Source organism: Mus musculus, chromosome 19, assembly GCF_000001635.26.
Source record: "Mus musculus strain C57BL/6J chromosome 19, GRCm38.p6 C57BL/6J".
NCBI lineage: Eukaryota > Metazoa > Chordata > Mammalia > Rodentia > Muridae > Mus > Mus musculus.
Window position 1 is genome coordinate 32,241,221 of NC_000085.6, and position 23,314 is coordinate 32,264,534.

At 43.0% G+C, this 23,314-nt stretch overlaps 1 protein-coding gene across 17 annotated transcripts in view; it reads right to left on the reverse strand.

Annotated features, from left to right (window-relative positions):
- Nucleotides 1-23,314, reverse strand: part of Sgms1 (sphingomyelin synthase 1) — a 267,159-nt gene that overhangs the window by 118,494 nt on the left and 125,351 nt on the right. For 14 of the 17 annotated variants that reach the window (XR_001782565.2, XR_001782566.2, XR_003952764.1 and 11 more), the window contains one exon: nt 6,774-6,816. The exons of 1 other annotated variant lie outside the window; for it this stretch is intronic. The gene's annotated coding sequence lies outside the window, so the exon portion shown is untranslated. Of the gene's footprint in view, nt 1-6,773; nt 6,817-18,755; nt 18,878-23,314 lie in introns of all 17 variants that reach the window. 2 more of the 17 variants (NM_001168525.1, XM_030250837.1) reach the window with 1 other exon arrangement.

A 23,314-nucleotide genomic window follows, 5' to 3' on the forward strand; every position in this document is an offset into this window, starting at 1 on the left:
GCCTCAGGTTGGTTCCTTTCAATGGCCTGCCATACCTAAGTCCAGGATTTTAGTAAAGATTTTAAATATTTATCAGTGGGACCGAAGATGTGGCTTCGTGACCAGGTACTCGACTGGCATAAAAGAGGGGCCTGGGTTCAATTCCCAATACCGGAGGTAGAAGGGGAAAAAATGGTTAAAGTATTTGTCAGGATGGATAGCCACTACTAACTCCTTAACATGCCTGAAGCCTAAGCACAAAGACTTTTAAAATCACGAGTCCCCTCATTTTAAACAAAGACAACAAAGTACGGATGTCATGCTCCTAAGATTCAAGTCTGAGTGCCTCAGGACAACTCCTCCGGCGAGATCCGACAGCCACTGAGTCCACACATGGCGTCCGGGTGGATGGCTTGGGGTTTGTTCCCATTTGGTCACCTCTACAGTACTGGGGTGTCACCCTGGGGCCTTGCGAAAGCTGCAGTCCCATGTGACCTCTATTAAAAAGGCTTCATCTGCTGAGATACTTTTGTGAACTACATAAGACCTCCAGAAAATACCGCGTCCTTTCCTCTCTAGCATCTGCTTCCCTAGCTTTACGCTGGACAAGGTCAGAATGACAGCAGCCACCACAGCAGAGCCTGCATCAGAAACAGAGTATATTTCAAATAAGTTCTCATGACAATAATCTCAGCAGAGCGATGAAAATAGTAAAAGGTGAAAGTATTAATATTTAATCCTAATATGATACAAAGTAAGACCGTTTGAAATAGGAGTAGCACATATTTTAAAAGTATAGTTCCACAAGAATTAAACAGATGTCTTAAAATCCAATCTCAAAAGAAGGAGGCAGCACACCGTACCATTTCCAGACAATGGAGTACAGTCCAGGTAACACACCTACCACCAGGTCCGAGGCAGCCTCAGGGACGAGCATGTTAAGTACAAAAGCCAATGGAAGCCTATTTGGAGGGCACCCACTGGCCAAGGTTCAACACCATCTGCTCTGTCCCAAGAGAAGTTGCCTGTGAGGTGTCCAGTCAGAAGTTCCCTGTCAAGAGCACCTGGCCAGAGTCAAGCTTATCACTGCTGCTTTCCTTTTTGTCCCCTCAGGCAACCGGAAGGACCATCAAAGAGGCTGAGTCAGAGCTAAGGAGTGACATTCCAGGAAAAACAACTGTCTGGCCTGTGGAAAGGACTGGCTCCACGCCCACTGAGCACCTGTCTCTGACTCAGGGTCATCCAGATAGGCATGGCAGGCTCAGGCCATGCTCTCCCTCGTTACCTCTGACAGCTACGGTTTCACATCCAGCAACTGGCTCTTTTACATGTGTGCTGGTTTCTCAGCCAGGGTCATGTCAGGTACTAAGTTTCCAAGCCAGACAATATGGTACACTCCTATGAACTCAAAGGTGATCTCAGACCAAAGGGACAGACAGTTTAAGGCTAACTTTGAAACTGCATCATAAAATCCCAAAGCTAACCCTAACCTTACACGTGCAGGAGGCTGGCTCAGTAACAGTAGCAGCATTATGAGGGTAAACAACTTGAAAAAGAGCTGCAGTAGCCCCTCCCCCACACCTCACATCTTGTGTCTCAGCTTTTTGATTTTGTACTTCCTTCATTTTTATTAGCATAAAGCACATATAATTCATTTTCCTTCATTAAAAACTAAATCCTTAACCCTTGTGGTAAGTTTAAATGAGAATGGCTCCCACAAACTCAATGTCAGGTCCCTAGTTGGCAGAACTGCTTTAGGAAGGATTAGGAGGTGTGGCCTTGCTGGAGCTATGTCACAGGGGTGAACTTTGAGGTTTCAAAAGCCCAGGCCAGGCCCATCTCTGTCTCCAACTTGAAGAAGGAGAAGAAAAAAGTAAGCTCTCAGCTACTGTTTCAGCAGGCAGGGCTGCCTACCTACACATGTTTCCACAAACTGTAAGCAAGCCCCCAATCAAATGCTTTCTTTTATAAGTTGCCTTAGTCCCGGTCTGCACAGCCAGAGCTACAGAAAAGTAACTAAACACTCAGCTTCTCTCTTCCTCTTTCCCTCCCATTTTATAATCCATAAGGCTCTAAATCTTTTTGAGGTTCATCTAAAGCCGATGGTGAAACGCAAGGCCATTCTAAGCCTCAATCACAAATTATCAAGACGCCATTCCTGAACCTTGCACTGAAATAACCAGTCTACTGAACATGACAACAGGCTTAACTCCCCCTCCCCTCTGGGTGCCAGGGACGGAATCTAGAGCATCACAGATGCCAGGCATGCGTGCGCTCAACTGCCCAATCACACCCACGCGTACTGAGAAGAGACAGCTCAAAGGACAAAGATGCTCCACTTTGGATAGTTGTAACATCTTTTAAGAGATCACGTTTGGCCCATCATGGTGGAGCAAACCTTTACTCCCAGTACTTGTGGGAAAGAGACAGGCAGATTTCTATAAGTTCACGACCAGCTTGCTGAGCATAACAAGTTCCAGGGCAGCAAAGGCAATACAAAGAAAGAAAGGAAAAAGGAAAGAAAGAAAAAGAGAAAAGAAATCATGTTCCACCTGCAATAACTAAAACCAGAGGTGCAAAAAAGCAGCTGTCCCAACTAACTATACTGAGACAAAAATGTTAAACCCTAGACCCCTCTTGCCACTGTAAAAGTATTCGGTTAAAGCTTCAGGTTAATGCAGAGATCTACATTTACGTAATATAAACCATACCACCTCTTAATAAAAACAACAGACGACCTATAAATCCAAAGCCCCATGGATTTATCTCAACAAGACGGAAATAATACATTCAAATTTCCACCAAGCCTCACCTTGCTTCATATGACAAAAGTCTCAGCTTACCTTGAAAATGAAATACTATTTGGAGAGTAAAACTGCTAGTGTTTACTCTGGGTACTAGTGCACCAGTCACCTGTCAGGGGTGCCAAAAAGAAGCGGACAGGCTGGGAGATGGAGCTGCAGGGCGGAGGACTTGCTGGGCACGGCTAAGTTCCTGGGGCTCAGTTCCCAGCACCACAAGATGAATTACAAAATAAGTAAATAAAATCAACAGAGAAAAATGGATTTGAAAATTATTTCTGGAGTAGCTCTTTTAAGACTTTCAAATGTGACTTTTCAAAGCCATACTTTGAGATTGTAGGTGGCCATTACAGCTGACCCCTCTTCTCCAGGTCTCCTTTAAAATAATAGTGCATCATGATAATGACAATCCATACAGTCAGGAACCCCAGAAGCCTTCCCACAGAAGACAAGGGACACCAGGGGCATTGTGCTGTGTGTGCTGGTAGGACAGAGTGACAATAGAGATTGAGGAGCTGAGGTACAGCCAGCAAGGGTTCCATCAGGACTAAGGGACAGGATTCCAAAATAGCAGCCAGCCTAAAAATCTACAGAATGTCTGGATTCTTACCTTCTACCATTTACAAAAATTAAGTCAAAATGGATTTGAGTTGTAAAAAGTAAGAATTGAAACTAAAATTCCTAGAAGAGAATAATACAAGCACAAGACTTCACGGCAAGCAATTTGCCAATGGAGCTCTTGGATATGATGCCAAGAGCCCAGCCAACAAAGCAAAGCATACCAGGGTTAAATGGCAAGGAATCAATAAACAGAGTGAAAGATGGACTGCATTTGCAAACCACACATCTGAAAGAAATGGACAGCCAAATGTGAAGATCTCTTAGCATATAACACTGAAAAATCCAAATAACCAAAAATAGACAGAGCACAGTGCACTTGCACAGACGTCTGATAAGCAAATGGTCAACTGTACATGAATGTATGTTCAACATCACTAAGCATCAGGTGAAGCGAGACAAAAGCACAGGCAGAAGCGGCCTCCCACACATAAGAACAGCCATTAACAAACCCAGACAATAACAAGTGGTGACAAGTGTCACCTGACCTTTTTGCTGTTTCGTGGGTTCCTTTTTCTTCCACCTTTCTCCACCCTTCTTCTCCCTCCTCCCTTTCAACCCCCTAACACCAGGTAGGAGAGAAGGAAGGCTAGAGAGGAAGGGGACACAATGTTGTTAGAGTACTTCCTGCTCATTAGGGGCCCTGAGTTCCTTGGAGCAAGTTTGCTCTTCAACATGAGGCTAATTTCTTTTCATCTATTTGCATCTGCCTACTTGACAAACTGCAACAAACCACAACCAGCAATATCCAATCAGCAGCTAGCCCCCTTTATCGGGTCTCTAGCATTGATATATGCCCTGAAAAGTTCCCAGAATTCATATGTCACACGCTCACAAAAAAATGTCAAAAGCACACCCCAGCTAGAACATGAGGCAAATCATAGCTGCTGTGGGCAGTCAGAAGCAGCTCCATATCCCACACCTGAGATTAAAACAAGAACACTCTTCTATTGCTGTGTCTTTAAAAACAAACAAACAAACAAACAAACAAAATTCTCACTTCAGACAAGATTGTGGAAAAACTGGAACCCTTGTACACTCTTAGAAATATAAAATGCTACAACTGGCATGAAGAACACACAGACAACTCCTTTAAAAAAATTAAACAGAAAACTACCATATGGTCTAGTAATTCCATTTATGGGACATATCTGAAAGGACTGAAAACAGGATTTTGAAGAGATATTTGCATACCTATATTCACTGTGGCTATTTTAATAATTGCCAAAAATAGAAGTCACCATACTCTATGTCCACTACCTAAATAAATGGATAAGGAAAACATGGTTGTATAATCAATGGAATACTATTCAACCCTTAAAAAGAAGAATCTATTATGTGCTGCTTCATGCATGCACGGTCAGGTTGTTAGAAAGTAAGCAGTCTCAAAGAAACAGCAGATTCCATTAATAAGGCTTAAAGAGAAAGGGGCTGGGAAGAGAAAGACCTGTTACTCTACAGTAAGTTACAATTTACAAAGATGAAAAAAGTCTCCAGACCTTTTAGGAAACATGATGTAGATTGCCATTACCTACCTCATACTAAATATGATCAATAGAGGTAAATGATGTGGTTGATTTTTTTCAAATCACAACAAAAGGGGAATAGCGAGGTTACCCTGGATTATCTAAATGTAATCACCAGGCTCTGAGAAGTCAAAAAGGGCAGACAGAGGGGCATGGTGCTCACAACCATGCATGAGGGAAATGGGAGTCCACAGAAGACTTGCCAGACTTAGTGGCTAAGTGAAAAACTCCAAAGCCAAAGAAGAAGAGGGATAGATGGAGGGAGGAAGGAATGGAGGGGGGAGAGAGAGGGAAAAAAAACAGAGGGAAAGGAGAGAGGGAAAGTGGAGAGCAGGGCTCAGCCGGGAACTTCAGAACTTCAGCATGGCTGGAACACACCACCAAACATCACAGAGCTCAGTCAAAACTATGTGTGGTCATATTAGACTTTAAATTATATATATATTTGCATACATATACACACACTATAACATAATTGCATTAAGACAAACGGAGATCTGGGCATAATGGTATATATCTAATAATCCTAGAGGCTGAGGTTGAAGGACTCTTGAGTTTGAGGCCAGCGTCAGCCTACAGTCCCTCCCCACCCCTAATAAAAGAAAAGGGTAGAAGAAGGTGGTGGAAGAAGAGAAGGAAAAGAGAAGGGGTGGGAACAGCAGGAAGGAAAAGTGAACCCTAAGAGTCATGGGTCATCTTTAAATCTTCACTCAACAGGAAGCAGGACAGAAATCTAATGTCTTTAAAGAAAGCACTAAAGTGACACTTAAAGCATTTTCTATGTTTTGAAACAGAGAGATACACAAATTCCAGGAAATACAACCAAAAGAGCTGAAAGTGTCTACCCTGAGTCAAAGGGGCCATGGGAAGCTACTAACCAATTGTCCTGGATAGTTTTATATCAACTTAACAGAAGGTAACGTGACCTCAGAGGAAGGAACCTTAAATAAGAAAATGCCTTCCTAAGATCAGACTCTAGGTAAGCCTGTAAAATATGCTCTTAATTCCTGAGGGATGAGAGAGGGGTCAGCTCACTGTGGGTGGGGCCAGCTCTAGGCTGGTGATCCTGGGTTCTATAAGAAAGCAGGCTGAACAAGCCATGGAGTGCAAGCAAGAAAGCATCACCTCTCCACGGCCTAAGCATCAGATCTTGCCTCCAGAGTCCTGTCCTATTTGAGGTCCTGTCCTGACTTCCCTAGACTATGAACAGTGATATGTAAGTATACGCTGATATAAACCCACTCCTCACCAAGTCACTTTAGTGATGGAGTTCCGGCAGAGCACAGTGACCCTAAGACACCAATGTATATGCCACTGCTTGAAAAATAAAATGAGCACGGAAACAAGAGAAAAAATATTGAGCTCCCAAAAGCAGTAATAGAAACTGTTCCCAATGGCAGTCCTCAATGCTTATCTTGAAGAATAACGCCAACAACTGTCCTGACAGTACACAAACGGACATTAGCAGTCTGGACTCAAGTTTCAGGTGCCAGCACCATACAAAAAGTCCAAAAAGTCTGGGTGGCAAACAGCTAACCTACTATACCATGCTGTGAGAAGTGCAGCCAACACTCTGAAACACAACTCTTACAATGAAAAGTATGATGTAATTCATGCCACTAAATACTTGGAAGAAAATTACTCTGGGCTAGACAAAAGTAATATTTATATTTTGAATAAGTAAGTGCATGTTCAATATACACCCACAGCTAAATTAATTAAGTGGGATGTGTTTACTGCTGAATCTCTGCAACCTTTATATATGCAAGTTGACCATGATCATTACTTTAGATTTCTCTGAAGACAGAAAATAAACACTAGAGCATAAAAGAATTAAACGTCCATTTACCTCAATCATGCTGTTACTTTTCTTCATCAGTCTTTCTTCCGGTCTAGGAGAAAATTAGAACATATAAAGTGCATAATTAAACCTTCACATAATGAGCTGCTTATAATAATTTAAAGAGATAAGACCATTATAACCCTTACTATCTGTCCATTGGTCATTACTAACCCTCATAATAAACAGTCCATTACTCCCTTTGTTGTCTGTCCATTGAGAAATAGATTTTCTTGCCTCCCTGCCAGCTTCACCTTGGTTATCCTGATGCAGACATAAACCTGTGATTGGACAACAGGCAGAGCAAGCCTATGCCTGGAGCTAGGAAAGGCTGTGCACCAGGACCACCTAAGGGTTCATCCTCGGATTCCCAATCCTGTACCTTAATGGCGTATCCCCCCTTGATTCAGATTAACTGCTAGCTTACTATAGAAACAGATCCAGGGGAACAGTACAGTTTTTAACCCATAATGATTAGAACTCTGGCAGAAAAGGGCAGCAAGATGTTTGTCTCTTCCTTTTAATTACAATATAATCAAGAGCAGCTGAATGAGATAAGCAAGGAGCACACAGAGGTGTGTGATCAAAAATCCTGCACAGAGCCATGAATCCACTGACAAAAAGGCTTCATCCCATTTCGTCAAAGATTGTCTCAACTAAATAAAACATGAGCCTTTCATCATGTATGTGTGAATAATGACACAAAACACATGCATGTGAATCAATGTACCATATAGAAAAGAAAATGAAATCTTTTTTTTTTAAAAAACAACAACAACAAAAACAACATGGCAGGCAGGCACAGGGGATCATGCTTTAATCCAACACTCAGGAAATTAAGTAGGAGAACTGTTAAGTCTGAGGTCAGCTCGGGTAACAGTGAGTTCAAGACCAACCTGACTCACAAACTGAGACCCTGTCTCAAAATAAATACATTAAATAAACCACATTTTAAAATTAATATACACGTGAATTACTCTCATACACAAAAATAGGAAACCAAACAAACCTAACTGTAACCCCACACATTGGTCCTGCCTGGAGGCAAAGTTACTTGGGATCATTGTTATTCCGGGAGGCTGAGAATCCTTAGAACTGGATCAAAATAAAACATTTTAAGGCCACAAAAAGGAAATGGTAGTTGGCTGATAGCTAATACTATTCAGGAAGACACCGCCATGCTGGTGATGAAAGCACTTTGGCTAATGGGTTGTCAGTGGCAAAGTCTCCAGAGACTTCAGGTCAGGGAAGTTGTTCCTGACAGACAAGTAGGGAATGGGTCTTCCAATTACCAAGCCAGACTCTATGAAGATAACAGGCAGAGAAAGAGGAAGAAGGAAGGAAGGAGACTGCCAAAGGGAGTTCCGTTTTCTCTCTACAGGTATACAGACAACTCAATAAAGTAAAGATAACCTCACCAGTAAGTGGTGGAAGTTAGACCAAGTTCCTAATGCACTACCCCACACAGTCTGCCAAGTCCCAGAGCAAAGGTCTGGCTTCAGTCCCCTCCCAGCCACAGAAACCAAGAGTCCCACAGCAGTGCCACAGGTGCTATAAACAAAGGAGAGTGTTCACAGGAAAGAAGTTGTGGAATGGGATCTAGGGTCTGATGTGCTGTTCCTGCCCAGAAGTCACTAAAATCAGAAGACACATCATTCAGAATCCACACTTACAAATTACCCAATGGTCATGTCCGGAGAGCAGGCCCTTACCAATCTATACCCCAGAGAAGAGCCCTCAAGAGAAACCTTTCGAATCCCAACCTGTACTTCAGAAACCTGCTAAGTGGCCTTCTTACTCTCTGCAACGAGAGACACCAGAAGATCACGGTGTCCCTCACAGGTAGCTGCTGATGGACACAAATGCCACCAGCTACCCAGAGAACAACATGCCAAGCCTCTGTCAATATTTCCTTTTGATAATAAGTAATTTCAAAAAATGGGGTCAAAACAGGAACATAGTTCAAAAAAGGGAAGTTTCAATTATACCATTTGAGAAAAAAGTAGTAGCTACTTGTTAAAGACAGTTTGTACAGTAGCCAAGATAGGAGGGTTTTTTTGGTTTTTTGTTTTTGTTTTCTTTTGTTGTTGTTGTTTTGTTTTTTTAGTTTTTCAAGACTGGGTTTCTCTGTATAGCCCTGGCTGTCCTGGAACTCATTTTGTAGACCAGGCTGGCCTCGAACTCAGAAATCCGCCTGTCTCTGCCTCCCGAGTGCTGGGATTAAAGGTGTGCACCACCACGGCCAGCTAAGATAGGAGTTTTTAAAGGTCTTCCTGCATCCCTGATGATAAATATAAAATTGTACCTCAACTCCATTGTATTCTGCCACACGACATGCCCTTACATTCAATCCCTGCAAGAACTGGGTGGGATGCTGGAAGGAGCCTAGAAACCTCAACCTCGTCAGTGTAGTAGACAGTAGACAGCTCAGAGGCTGCATAACTTCTCCACTGTCACACCAGAGAGAAAAAGCATCCCAAGTCAAGTGTGCTGGACCACTTGGGCTATAACGCTGGCCATGATGTGCTAGCCTCGAGTCCCATCCCCTGAGTCTGTCCCAGGACATTTCCCAGTTCCACGTTATTTGGACTCTGATCTTAAGAAGGCATTTAGCATCCCTTCCTTCTATGCAATGGTAACAAGGGTCTTGTTAGCCAGGAGCTTGAGGGCAGAAAGGAAAAGGAGGCTTGGAAACACTCCTTGTAAAGGAACAGAACTGTGAGGGCAGAAGCTGAACTGTGAGGGAGGGCAGTGCGTGCACCCTGGGGAGCTTCCTTGGATGGTGGTACTCAGCATAGAGAAAGCACAGTCAAAGCCACAGGCTTACTTTTGCAGTGGAGGTGCTCTGTGAAGACACAAGACCTTTCTGGAACTAGACAAGCATGGTAACTAACAGACAAGTGTGGACGAATGTCTACAGAGTGGAAATCCCCACTTATCCTTGCAACTAGGACTTTAAACATTTAATTGGGATCCAATTAAAAAGGGAAATTAAACAAGACCTAAACAACAATGACACCAATAGACCAACAGGGAGGGGAAAGGCTCATGAGGCCTCAACCCTAGAAAAATAAAATACAGTCAACTGGCAACAGCACAGAGCAGGAGAAAAGGTCTTCCCGAGGGGCAGCCCCATAAGTGGTCATCCAGCACCAAGTGGTCAGACCTGAGATCACAAACAAATGACATTACACAGAATGATCAGGGGCGTGTGTGCATGCGTGCGTGCGTGCATGCGTGCGCACAGGCATGTAAGCAACTGAAGAAAAAGAGACCATGAACTTGAGGGTGAGCATTGATGGGGAGATCCCATGAGAGGGGTTGGAAGAAAGGAAGAAAGAAAAGGGAAAATATAATTATAATTCAAAGAAAATACATTTTTTAAAAGTAAGGTAGAAAGCCGGGTGTGGTGGCGCATGCCTTTGATCCTAGCACTTGGGAAGCAAAGGCCAGCCTGGTCTACAGAGTGAGTTCCAGGACAGCTAGGACTGCACAGAGAAACCCTGTCTCGAAAAACCAAAAAAAAAAAAAAAAAAAAAAAAAAAAGTAAGGTAGAAACTGGTCTAGACACAAACCCAGTGACAGGCAGAAAAATGTTGTGGGCCCGGGGGTGTCTCCTATTCCTCAGAACCTGGTACAGCCATTCTTAAAGGCTGTACAATCTCCCTGTCTACATTTGTAGGGCCAGCCCTTTCAAATCTCTTTCATCAGGAATGCCACATTGTTTTTTGTTTACTGGGTTTTGGGAGTTATTTGTTTGTTTGTTTGTTTGTTTTTGCAAAGTGGCAATCTGATTCACTAGCCTTTGGCCAGCTGTTGACAGACAGTGCTGCTCAGAAGCGGCCCTGAGAGACAGTGAGGACCACTGTGTCACAACTCTGCACCAAGCACACATGGTGTGGAAGCTGCAGCAGCGTGCTTTGCTTTTGAAGCCCGATACAAGCCGATCATAGTTCAGTTATTTGTTCCTGGAGGGAGATGATATATAATTAAACATGAATAATATAGAAAGACCAGTAATGGCATAAGAGCAATTTAGATACATTTTCTCACTAAGACTACATTTTATTAGAACAACAACAACAACCCTGAAAAGGCTTTCTTACAAACAATAGATTATTGGAAATCTAAGAATTTGGCTTTAAAGAGTGAAGAGGCTTTGAAGAACAGCCTCTACATCCCTGCTATCTCTTATAACGTGCTGAAATGTGTCAGAGGCATAATATCTGACTCTAGGGGCTAAAAAGTATAGTCTCTCTCTAGAACAGTGGTTCTCAACCTTCCTATTGCTACCACCCTTTAGTATACTTCTTCAAGTTCTGGTGACCCCCAAGCATAAAACTTATTTTCATTGTTACTTCATAACTGTAGTTTTTCTACAGTTATTAACTATAATGTAAATAACTGATATGCAGGATATCTGATATGTGACACCCTCCCCCCCAAATGGGTCAAGACCCACAGGTTGAGAACCACTGTGCTAGCCCCATTCAAAGGCTTTCTGTTGCCAGCACCTAGAGCTGGTGTCAGCCCACTTCACAGGGAGAGCTTTCCAGTGTCCTTAGGGAGTCCTTACATCTCAGCTTCGGTGCATGGCCTTGGCTGTGAGAGACTAACCAAGAAACCAAATGGGTGAACTGGATGTACGCTCCCAAGCTTCCCTGAAATTCCTGAAATTGTCAGAATTCCCAGAGTTCCAGGCTTCTCCTGGGGAACAGAATGTGTGCTCTTCTCTGAGGGACTGCGCTGGGTTGGAAAAGAAGCTAAAAAACTTCCTCAAGAGCTCTGGTGGCTCAGCCCTTCTCAGCTTGTCTGACACAGGCTCCCCCTTCCTTTTACTCCTCAGTGAAGAAGAGCTGACTAGAGAGAGGGCTTTGTGAGCAGAGGTGTCCTAGGAGGAAGACAGAGTTATAGAAACTATAATCTGCTAAAGTGAGAGGAAGAAGAGGATTTGGGGCCAGTGGTGGGGGTGGGGCAGGGTCTGTATTCCAGAGAGAAGAGAGAAAGACTGCAAGCTAAAGGAAAGAGTAAAAGCAACTATGTTCCATGAAAGGGTGAAATAAGCGCTACTGAATGACACAGAATTGACAAGCGCCTGCCAGCAATGCAGTTTGGGGTGTGACCCCGCGAAGTGACCAAGTTCCAGGAAAGACAGGCACGTCATCATTTCCCTGGGCTAAGGGTAGAGTTACACAGAGATGACAGCTGACACCACTGAGGTAAGTGGACATCAGCAAACACAACTGTCCTCTGTCATGGGCCTCATCCGGACCCACGAGCTAGGCCTAAGGGGTCAAATACTCCTGTGGTTCACTGATGGGAACTACTACATCTGGGACAATGAACAGGATCTTCTTGAACAAAGAAAATACAGTTCTCATGTTCCAGGACCCAATATGAATGACCATCACCCAGGAAGATGAAATCAGGCAACCCCAAATACCATGCTTTAGAGTAGTTGCAGTACAATTAAATGAAAGGAAATCACAATGAAGTCTGTCACTGTATTACAAAAGGATTTGCCTGATAAACACGTAAGTTTGACCCAACTACTAAGAGTCCAACATAATTTGGCCCGAGAACTGCAAAATTCAACTGGCCTCGTAGAATCTTTAACATGTGCTGGGCTTTTTTCCTGGAACTTCTGTTCACAGTCTCAAAGGGGTTCGCTTATCAACACTGGTCTTTCCAGAAAGAGAAACCTCAACCCCTGTGTTACCCTGTGGAGGCTGAGTTTGCCTCTGGTTCCTACAGCTTTCACTGAGACACTTACAAGCTGAGGTGAAGTGTCAGCACCACTTCTTGCTGGAATGACCTCAGCAACAAGCCACGCCTCTAGTTTGATGGAAGCAGGTTGAATTGCTTTTAAATCTCTACCCATAGGAGTACACAAATTGCCTTTCTTGCATGTACTGAATCCGAGTTTCTTGTGGGCAAGAGTCACATTGCATCTGTGCTTAAAATGCAACGGACTCTGGTCAGCACCTGGTGCATGCCTACCAGCGGCTCTTGGCTACCAAGCTATACTAAACCAAACCAAGTTTCTCAGTTCACTGGAGAAACTACCTGCATTTCAAAACATGTATTGTTATGTGACTGTTCTTTCAGGTCCCTGTAACAACGTCTCTCTTTTTTCTGGTCTATCAAAAATGAGGGAAATAACTCACAGTGATAGAGAAATTACCTACCTAATCATATTTGGTCTTAATTACTTTTAACCAAACTATTATATGTGCATCATGTAAGTTTTAAATTTAGGTAATTACATATCTTCATATTCATATCTGAATATTGATGTCTATTATTTTATAGTTCTTTACCAAAATAAGGTTTAAAACATTTAATTCTTTTGATTCTGTACACTGACTCTTATCTCTTATAGCCCAGGCATCCTTCCTTTATAATTAGTGACACTATCTCTCTTGTCAGAAAGTCCCATGAACACAGATTATATCATATCCAAATAGCCCGTATACAGTCCAACAACTTAATAACAGTTTTAGAAGCAAACCTAAGAGCCTAGCCTTTTTGAAGCTGAGTTCTTTTAAGATGTGGAAAAGAATAGGTACTTGCCGGAAATTAAAAAGAACAATGAGGACCTGGTAATTTAAAGTACTTTTGAAATACTTTGAAGAAATATCTTCAAAAGAAAATTCCACATGAATTATCAAACCAAGCTACCATAACAAACTGTGCCAATGACACACACCACAAAACTATGTTCCTTAAAGAGGCAAAAATAGCAAACAAATGAGAACATAAGATCAACTAACACTTCCAGTGCGTCCCAGACAATGTTAAATTCAATGGCTGAGAAGATTATCTCAGGGCCAGAGAACATGTTTACAGCTTCAGTCCCGGGCATTGCCCTTTCCTCAAGTCCCACCCCATAGAAGTGTGTGTGTGTGTTATGTAAAAGTTCAGTTCCAAGGCAGATTAGGAAAATGTTTTAAACCAAAATCAACCAACTTCCTCAAGTAGCACACAGGATATGTTTTCATCTACTCCTTAACTCCTGCTGGGCAGTTCTGCTCTACCCTCAGGCCCAGATGTCTCTCAACTGCCATTTCTGCACTGCTTGGTACAACCCCACGCGCAGACACGGCTGACTGAACCCAGAAAGACGCTAGGCTTGAAAAGAGTCATTTATGAACTGGCCAAGAGCTGTGGTTTGTATTTATTACGTAAATGATAGGTTCCGCCAATGAGACTCTGCCTCAAGAACCAAAAACAAGCAAGTCTAGAGAAGCTAGGGGCATGGTGAAAGGTCAGGAGGAACAGTTAATGTCATGAGCCAAGGGCACACAGAAATTAACTGGCCCCAGACTGTTCCTGGCCTGGGAGATCTACATCCTACATCCTAATCTTTCTTGAGGTAAAGCACAAGATGTCTTTTGCAACCAAGAAAATACCCAAGATACACAGAGTTCATGAGGTTGGATTTTTATGGAAAGACTTCCTATCCCCACACTAGCTTAAGTTGTCTTTTAGACTAACTGGAAGAAGCACCCTGCATTGCTTAGATCCAGCTTTTAAAGAAATGCAGCTCTCTTGTTTTCAGTGTCTCTCCTTTGTGAGTCAGATTACTCACTTATAAAACGAAAACGAAGCCTGCTGTGAAGGGCTTAAAATTCTGTTGACTTACAGTCTCCATAGGGCCAGGCTCTGGTATTTAAATCCTCTTGCCAAACAAAGGGACACTAACAGCGTTTCTACAACTGGAAAACATTCTCTACTCTGAGGCTGCCACATGGTAATATTCTCGTCCTGCTAACTTCATAATTACAACTAGACAATTTGTCTATACCAATTCTTAAAATGACTCAGTTCAGAGACCACCTCATTTTAGTTATTTGTAGATAAATTAGAACTTTTCATAGTATTTAATTTTTTTCACTCTTAAACTATAGTATCCTCAGTGCCCGCCCCCCTTAAACAAACTAGTAAGTTCCTAAAACCTTATCTGGTTATTAGCAGAAATCTCTCAGTCAGAACAGTGGTGCTCAGCCTTAGTTACAGCCCTTTCTGTACTCTGCTTTGGGGGGTAAAGGGCACGGTCACAATACAAGACAATGGAATCCTACCTATCTATCCAAGACATGCTTCTTGGACAGGCTTCAATCAAAATGAAAAGAGCAGCTAGATCAGACCCTAAATCTATAACTAGTCAATGAATGAAATTATTCAAAAACATTTTTAACTGATGTCAGGAACAATTGCCTAAGCCTTAAAAATGGGCCAGAGAGACTTGGGCATCCATTGAATGATGTACTAGATGCAGAGTAGAGCAACCACTGGGTTGTCTGACTAGGGAAGGCTGTCTACTACTTCACGGATAAGGGTTCTCAGTGATTCTTTCCACAGAGCTACAAATAAATGTTGTCTGCTAGAGATGCCTGGGAGAAAAATAACCCCAAACATAAGAGGGTGTTTTGTTCTTAGTTCCTCAGAGTCTCGTAATTTCCACATTACCTATGCTGAATACAATTGGAACAGACGCTTAGAAATGGCTTTGCTGAAAAGCAATGACTCCACTCGAGTCCACAAGTACCTAAACCGAGGACAGACACTTGACACCTGCACCTCAATTGTGTGCCTGGTGTCTTCTTTACTTTGGCTGAAAAGCTAGAGACAGGCCATCCTAGTCCTTAACCTTTCCTTGAGTCCTCTGGGATCCTGGATAGCAGAGCCTTGAATGACAGACACCTCCTTACTCCAGAGAAGAGCAATTATCCCTGACAGGGAGGCCCCATCCAGGCCTGGCTCTGGAGCAGGACTGGTCACCTTGTAGATAACAGACTGGTCCTTTCATACAAAGACAGCAGCACATCTTTACACCACCTTGCAGAACCAGAGCTCAGAGAGTTACCAGACCACATCCTGACCAGACCTGTTTGTTTATGCATCCCCGTTACCCTGGGCTCCACTTCTTCCTCCACTTAAGACCAGAGCGCACGTTGGTACTCCTAAGACTCAGGGTTACTGGACCCCTTTATTTGTTTCTCTTTCCAACTTGACCACAGTAAGGAAATCTTTCTCTGTGTGTCACAGTCATTTATATCTTTATTAAATTTCGTTTAACATGTCATTTAAATATCAGGACCAAGGCAACTCATAAAAAGAAGGCATTTGATGAGGGGCTTGTTTATAAGTTTCAGAGGCTTAGTCATTGTCACCAAGGCAGAGAACATTGCAACAGGCAGGTGTGGTGCTCAAGAAGTGACTGACACCTACAATCTCATCAGCATGTAAGCAGAGGCCTGGCATGGGCTTTTGAAACTCACTCCAACAAGGCCACACCTCCTCCAACAAGGCCACACCTTCTAATACTTGTAATTCTTTCAAATAGGTCCACTCTCTGGTGACCAAGCACTCAAATATATGAGCCTATGGGGGCCATTTTTATTCAAACTACATGGTCCATTTTAAAATATACTTTATTGTAACATCTAGAAAAGTATTTGTTATAGTTTTTATCAAGTGGTCAACTATAATCCATCAGATTATAAATGAGTGGCCTATGCTATCTGAAAGCCAGATCCTGTAATTCTGCTGGAGTGAGAGGATGGTAACAAACAAATGCCACTAACATAAATAATTAAACTACATTCTTCAGCCTACATACATCCATGGGTAACACTGAAGTCCACTCTGCACCAATTGCAGAGCTGTATTCGAGTGCACACACTGCTAATGCTGTTAGTTAGTTAGTTTGTTTGTTTGAATAACCAACAGTTCTCAGTTTCTAGAGATAAAAGTGTGTGTGTGTGTGTGTGTGTGTGTGTGTGTGTGTGTGTGTGTGTGTATTTCCACAAGCCAGAGGTTTATGTCAAGCGCCTTCCCCTACTGGTCTCTACCTTCCTTTTGGAGATAGCAATTCTCACTAAACCTGAATTCCTGATGTGGGTGCTTAGAATCCAAACTGCAATGCACAAAGGGAAGATAATGTGCAAACAAATGTTATGATGTCGTAAATGACAGCTAAAATACAGTCAGTTCTATATAATAAAAAGTTAGCTAGAACTCATAATAAAGAAAGGGCAAAATTTCTATCTGATACATTAAATGACTACATATCTAAGGTAGCAAAGAAGAGACTTACAGGAAATGTCAGGACAACCCCCTTCCCCTCCCCTCCCCTCCCCTTCCCCTCCCCTCCCCCTCCTCCTTTTCCTTCCCCTTCTCCCCTCCCTCTTCCCTTCCCCTGAAAGCCTCAAAGGCAGCAAGAGAGATAAAAATGAAAGTCAGCACCATCTTTGCCTGTGCTGGATCAAAATCTTCTAGAGACTCACCTTGTAGTTTATTCTCTTCACACATTTAATCACAGTAAAACTGTCATGTGGAAATGGTTTCCACGCGACAATCTTCACAACAAAGCTTTGGGCATACCTACTCAGAAACTCCCTAGCAAGGTCTCGAAGCATCTGTGACTTTTTCTTTAAGAAAGAGTTCTACTGGCTGATAGGCAGAGCTCAGGCCTGGGACCTAGAGGAGGAGCAGTGATAAGCACAAGGACAGATTCTATCAGTGGAGCGTGCAAAGCATCACAGGGATGCGCTCTCATCACTGAGAGACAAAGCCCAGAATTAGGGACTAATCCTCAGTTGGCTCCTAACCCAAGAGCAGCAAAGGTGCCAGACAACCTTCACTCGTGGCCTGCTTCATGGTGAGAGGGTGCCACTCATCTCCTTCCATTGAAGAAAGCAGGCCTGCATGAACGACAACCCTGGTTTTTCCAATTCATATCCTAAGCTGTGCCTCCTACAGGCAAACACTTTCAGATCCTGCCAAATTTTAAGCTTCTCAAAATATGAATTTGTGATTCTCTGCCTATACCTTGGTAAGTCTTATAAAAGCGATATTACAGGCACAGAGAGGGAACTGGGCCTATACGATCCTTCTTCACACAGACAGGAGTAGGAGGTAGCAGTATTATTCATTTTCTAGGTCAGAAAAATGCATCAACTGAAATACCCAATCCAAAAGTCTGATGTAAGTCAATGTGATCCACATAAAAATGTATTTATTTAAGGACTTATACAGCAAAATCAAAGATTTCTACAAGTAGTGAGAATCCTGAGATTTAAAACAGGGATTGGTCTAATTTATAAAAGAATGTAATTTAAATTTAACTTTTCTATGAGCAACTTATTCAATCAAACAATTTGAAGGTTCATGCATAGATAAACTGCCCCCATAACTTGACTCTTAGGTTTGGGGAACTAAGGGTTTCATGTTCCTCCTAAATATTTGCAGAAACCGCTTTCATCACAGAGCTTCCCTCTTCTTCCGCATCTCTAAGTTTCCAGATGTCAATCACTTGCCACTGAAATCCATCCCTCAGCTGTAGTCACCTTGATTTCTTTACTTCAAAGAGTCTCTGAGCCTTGGCTAATAGACACTATGAATCGCCAATGCTCAAAACAACCATGAAATTAATGTCCTAGAGAAAAAACGATTCATTTAGCTGGGCTCCTGAGTTCTTTTCACTGGATGCACCTCAGTCTAAAAATAAATGTCTATCCAGTAGGTCAGGGTGGCAGAGTCAGAGAGGCCCTCATCAGCAAGCAGAATCTGAAGGTGGAGGAACTACCCAGGAGGAATTAAGGATTGAACCCAGGGCCTGGTGCATGCTGGGAGGCATTCAGTGACTGAGTTAACTATCCTTGGACCCAAGAATACTTCATTTACTCATTTACCACAAGGTCAGAAGTGTGTGTGGCTAAAGAAGCAATAACCTTGGTCCCTTAGAAGACGCAGGGTAAAGAAAACCTCCTAACAGTTTTATTGCTGTGAAGAGACACCAGGACCACAGAAACTCTTATAAGGGAAACAGTTCTTGGAGCTGGCTTACAGGTTCAGAGGTTCAGTCCATTGTCATCAAGGAGAGAAGCATGGCAGCATGCAGGCAGACATGATGCTGGAGAGGTAGCTGAGAGTTCTACATCTGAATCCTTGGCAGTAAGAAGAAAGAGTGACACTGGACCTCACCTGAGCACTGGAAACCTCAAAGCCCACCTCTTGTGACAACACTTCCTTCAGCAAGGCCACACCTCCTATTGTGCAACTTCCTAGGAAGCCATTTTCATTCAAACCATTATATCCAGTTGCCCCTGTGAATTTAACACAAGCAAGTAATCACTTAAACTTATCTCCCACCGAAGATATAGAAACGATACCAAGACTAAAGAACTGGCAAAGGGTATACCAATTCCTCTATGCACCCCACAGCTATAGCTCCCACACAGGAGGAATTTAACCAACTCAGCAGCAAGTGCAGTCTCAGATGATGTTCTGGTCTTCACACACAACTCTAGGAACCTTTGAGATTAGGTTATGTAAGATAATTAATTGGACTTTTAATCCACCTAAATCATGAGGAAGCTTAATTCTCAAATACTTGCATAGTGGAAAACAAAAACAAAAACAAATCTCATGTAAGTATCCAGTTTGAAAACCAACTAACATTTTCTAAAAGAGCCACCAATGTGCTATTCAGTGTGGTAACCAAGTAACTGCCCTGACAGGAATAAGAGACACCTGTGCCTCCCTTTGGGATACCAAACTACTGAACCAATGGACCCCAAGAAACTGAGATCTCTCCTCGAATCTCATTTGAAAATAAGAAGAATGCTGAGGCCCTGATGCTAAGCGGAGCAGGGAGAGAGATGTCACATAGCTCTGACAACTTAGCCGACTGCCTTGCAGAAGGGAATGGTGCTCATACAGTGGGCATGGGCCAAAGCATTCCTTGACCTGGGCTACTTAGGAAAGCTCCCGATTTGAACCTAAGCCTCAGGCAAGGACCCTAAAGATGGCCTTGGAGGGAATGGGGCAGAGACCTCATTATTCCTCTTGCCACTGTAGTCACAGTCAACCAGTTACCCTTACTGTATCTTTAAGTGGACTACTGAGGACCGGGGCCAAACAGGGCTGACAAGGAGGGTATCAGGGCCCACGTTCACCTTAGCAATGATAAGAAACCCAGATGTCTCCTTCTGGAAGATCAAAATTACTCTTTAGAAAACAAACGCAGATCAAAAAGAGATGCTTGAAGCAATTGGGCCATTGGAGGGTGTCCAAGCCTCCAGCTCAGAGGTACGTGCTGAGTCATCAGACCTCTGCCAATCTGGGTTTTACCTTTGCTCAGAGTCTTGGGGGGTTCCATTAAAAGAGCTGGGTAAGAAGCTACCTCATTGAGGATTCAGGATTAAAATGATCTGCATTTACAATTATTCTCTTTCAAATTAGGAGAACAGTGGGGTTTGATTACTGCTGTTTAAAGAATTGCTGCTGAAGGCAGTGGGAGTGGGAGCTGATAGGACTTTGAGCTTTGAAATTAAGCAAGGTAAACATGACTTTCTAAGAGAAGCCATGGGGACTCTGCGGGGCATTCCTAGGGGGCACAGCCAGTAGTATCCCCATGAGAGTTTAGTGGGCTGGGTTCAGTGAAGCTAATCATCCCCATGTGTATAGGACAGACATGCCTGGGAGGAACAAGGAGGAATGTGCTTTGCGAACCATATGGTTTTTTGTTTAGTGAGTGGTATATCTTTCAATGACCTACGATTAAGATGTTAACTCTGAGCCTCGAGTTCTTTAACTATAAATAGTATGAATAATGTTACTGACCTAAAACAAAGTCTTATAGCAATAAATGCATGATGATATGGAGTGGAGGTTATAGAGCAAAACCTGGCTCTTGGCCCAAGTGTCATGGATCTTGCTGGACTCTGCCTAAAATTAACTTCATCAGTTTCCAAATCCATGAAGCCCAGTTTCAAAAGTTGAGCTATACAGAAGGGCGGCTCAGAACACAGCAGCTCCATTTAGCATCAGCACAGGGCTAATTATCAATGGACACTTCTTCTCTACAGTCTCTCCAAATCATGGTAAAAAGCCTGGACACTTCAGGTGACTACATCCATCTCAGACTGCGTCTGACGAGAACAATTAGTGTAACAGGACTTGAGTTTATCTACGGGCGATACTGACATTTTAGCAAACTGTCTTTCCAAATGAATTTGAAAGCTGTTAGGAGGAAAAACAAAGCACACAAAGAGTATAGTACAAGACAGGATTCCAGAGCTGTCCTACAATACAATGTATATTCTAAAGGATTGCCAGACAGGGCCCAGGTTGTCAGTGTACAGGCAATTCCATTGGCCTGCCCTCAGAGACCTAGCAGCTGTTGACATCATGACCTGCGGCCACCAAATGAGCCAGGTTTGTAAAGGGACCCACATGTCATCTCAGCTCCCTCTGTTCCTGGCATTCTTTCTCTCCCTTTCTCAGTTCTCGCCTCTCTCTTACTCTCTGCCCTCTCTTTTGGCCTTTATGGCTCTGCTGATGTCTCTACCCCTTCTCCAGGTCCTCACTCATCTCCCCTCCTTCCCAAAGCCACCCCTCCAAAACCCCCTTTTATACCAGATCTGTTGCATGGAATAATTTCTCAGAGCCATACACTGGCTCAGGCCACCAAATATCCCACACCCCACCATGATAGGTGCACCTGGGAGAGGCAGAGTGGCCAGAACTACTTGTTCTGAGGACACTACCGTGGAGCTTTGATCTGCTCATCCCTCATAATCTATGAGCAGTGTGAAATCTCTAAGGGGGGAGGGGGCGGGTTCCAGCTCTCACTGGATGGTGTCATTGGCTCTTACAATATTAGTGACTGATCTTTTTCAAGCATTGCTGCTGGAGCAGAATGTTGGTTTAACCACCACCCTCAAAAAAGAATTTAGAAATGTAGATTGTTGTTAGTAAAGGTAGGTTAAGATGTTTTTGTTCGTGGCTTTCACACTGAAAGTCTTGGAGAACCATTTGAAGTTCAGAAAGGCACACTCTTGATAGATATAGTTCAGCCGGGGATGTTTTTGGGGTCAAGGAACAAGAACAACGGCAGCCGAACTAGCACCAATGGACATGCTTCTCTTCTTAAAACTGGGCTACTTACCGATCAAGGTGATGATTCATCGCTTGTACCCTTGTTTGCCCTCAGCTTCCTGATATGACTTAATAAGAAACTGTTAATGAGGAGATGTGCACCCTGAGGAGTCACAGTGAAACTGACTGATGGTTGTCTACAAGTTTAGATTTGGGATTCTTCTAAGGTTGTTTGTAAGATTACCTGGTTGATTTTTTTTTTTTTTTTTTTTTTTTTTTTTTTTTTTTTGAGACAGGGTTTCTCTGTGTAGCCCTGGCTGTCCTGGAACTCACTTTGTAGACCAGGCTGGCCTCAAACTCAGAAATCTGCCTGCCTCTGCCTCCCAAGGGCTGGGATTAAAGGCGTGTGCCACCACTGCCCGGTGATCCTTTCTTTTTAACTACAAATTGCAGCCTGCCAGTAAAAGCCCTGGATGAGAAAAAAAAAAAACTACCTTGCTTACTTACACTCTGTTAATTTATAACAAGTTATTTAAAACATGAATGCACATGGGGCCCTGGGAATAATTTGTTTTTCACGTGGAATAAGTAACGTTTAATCGTGTAAGGTTACCAGGAATATGCTGGGTTTTGTTTTGTTTTGTTTTCTGTATACTTATTGTAATTATTCACTCAAAGAAAAATAGAATGTAATCACATTGTAATTTTTATATTACAGATTCTGCCCAGATATATAAGCTGTGGAGAGGAAATAAAGTCTAAGGACCCATCTTTACTATAGTGTGTGCAGTCTGCTCGGTACTTAGTTGCTGGCACTTTGCACAATGATAGTTCAAATACCTGTGGATAAGAAGAAAGTGAAGACCCATTTAAAGCAGTGCAATCCACAGGGCCCAACCCTTGTCAATGCTGGGAGTAACCCCAAGGGCCTTCTCAGTGCTATCTCAATGAACATTCCTACACACAGATGGATGGAACCCCTAATATTCAGTATGATAAGCCAAAAGGTAAAGTGTGTTAAGTTGCAGAGCCTTCATTTGACAAGACCAGATAACTTCAACCAGATACCTTTTGGTTTCCAGTTTTACTGGTAACCTTGGCTTGTGCTTGCCTGTGTGAGGGTGAGCCATGGGTGTGTCTGCAGTTTGCTTTTGCCCTCTAGCTGGGAAAGCTGCTGCTAAGCACACTCAGAGGGGAATTACCCCATGATAACAGCTTTCAGGGAAGTCAGGTTCCGAGAGAAACCAACTCACTCTGAACTGAACAAGATGAGGATGCAGATTCCAAAGACAGGGTTCTCTAGATGAACACATACATCCTAGAGGGGGTGGGGGTGGCACGCCTTTAATTCCAGCACTGGAGAGGCAGAGCCAGTGGGATCTCTATGAGTTTGAGGCCAGCCTGGTCTACAAAGTGAGTTCTAGACCAGCCAGGGTTATGTATTAATACCCTGTCTCAAAATAAACAAAACCCCAACATACTCTACAGCACATTAATTGGACTGTCTTATAAGATAGGAACCAAGATGTCTGACAATGACACCCTGGAAGTGCAGAGGAGGGAACACACTAGCTGCTCAGTCCCCAAAGTAGATAGCCTCATAAATCCCAATATGGTACTGAAAGCCTGGCAGCTCCCATTTAGCCCTTGTCAGAAGGTTG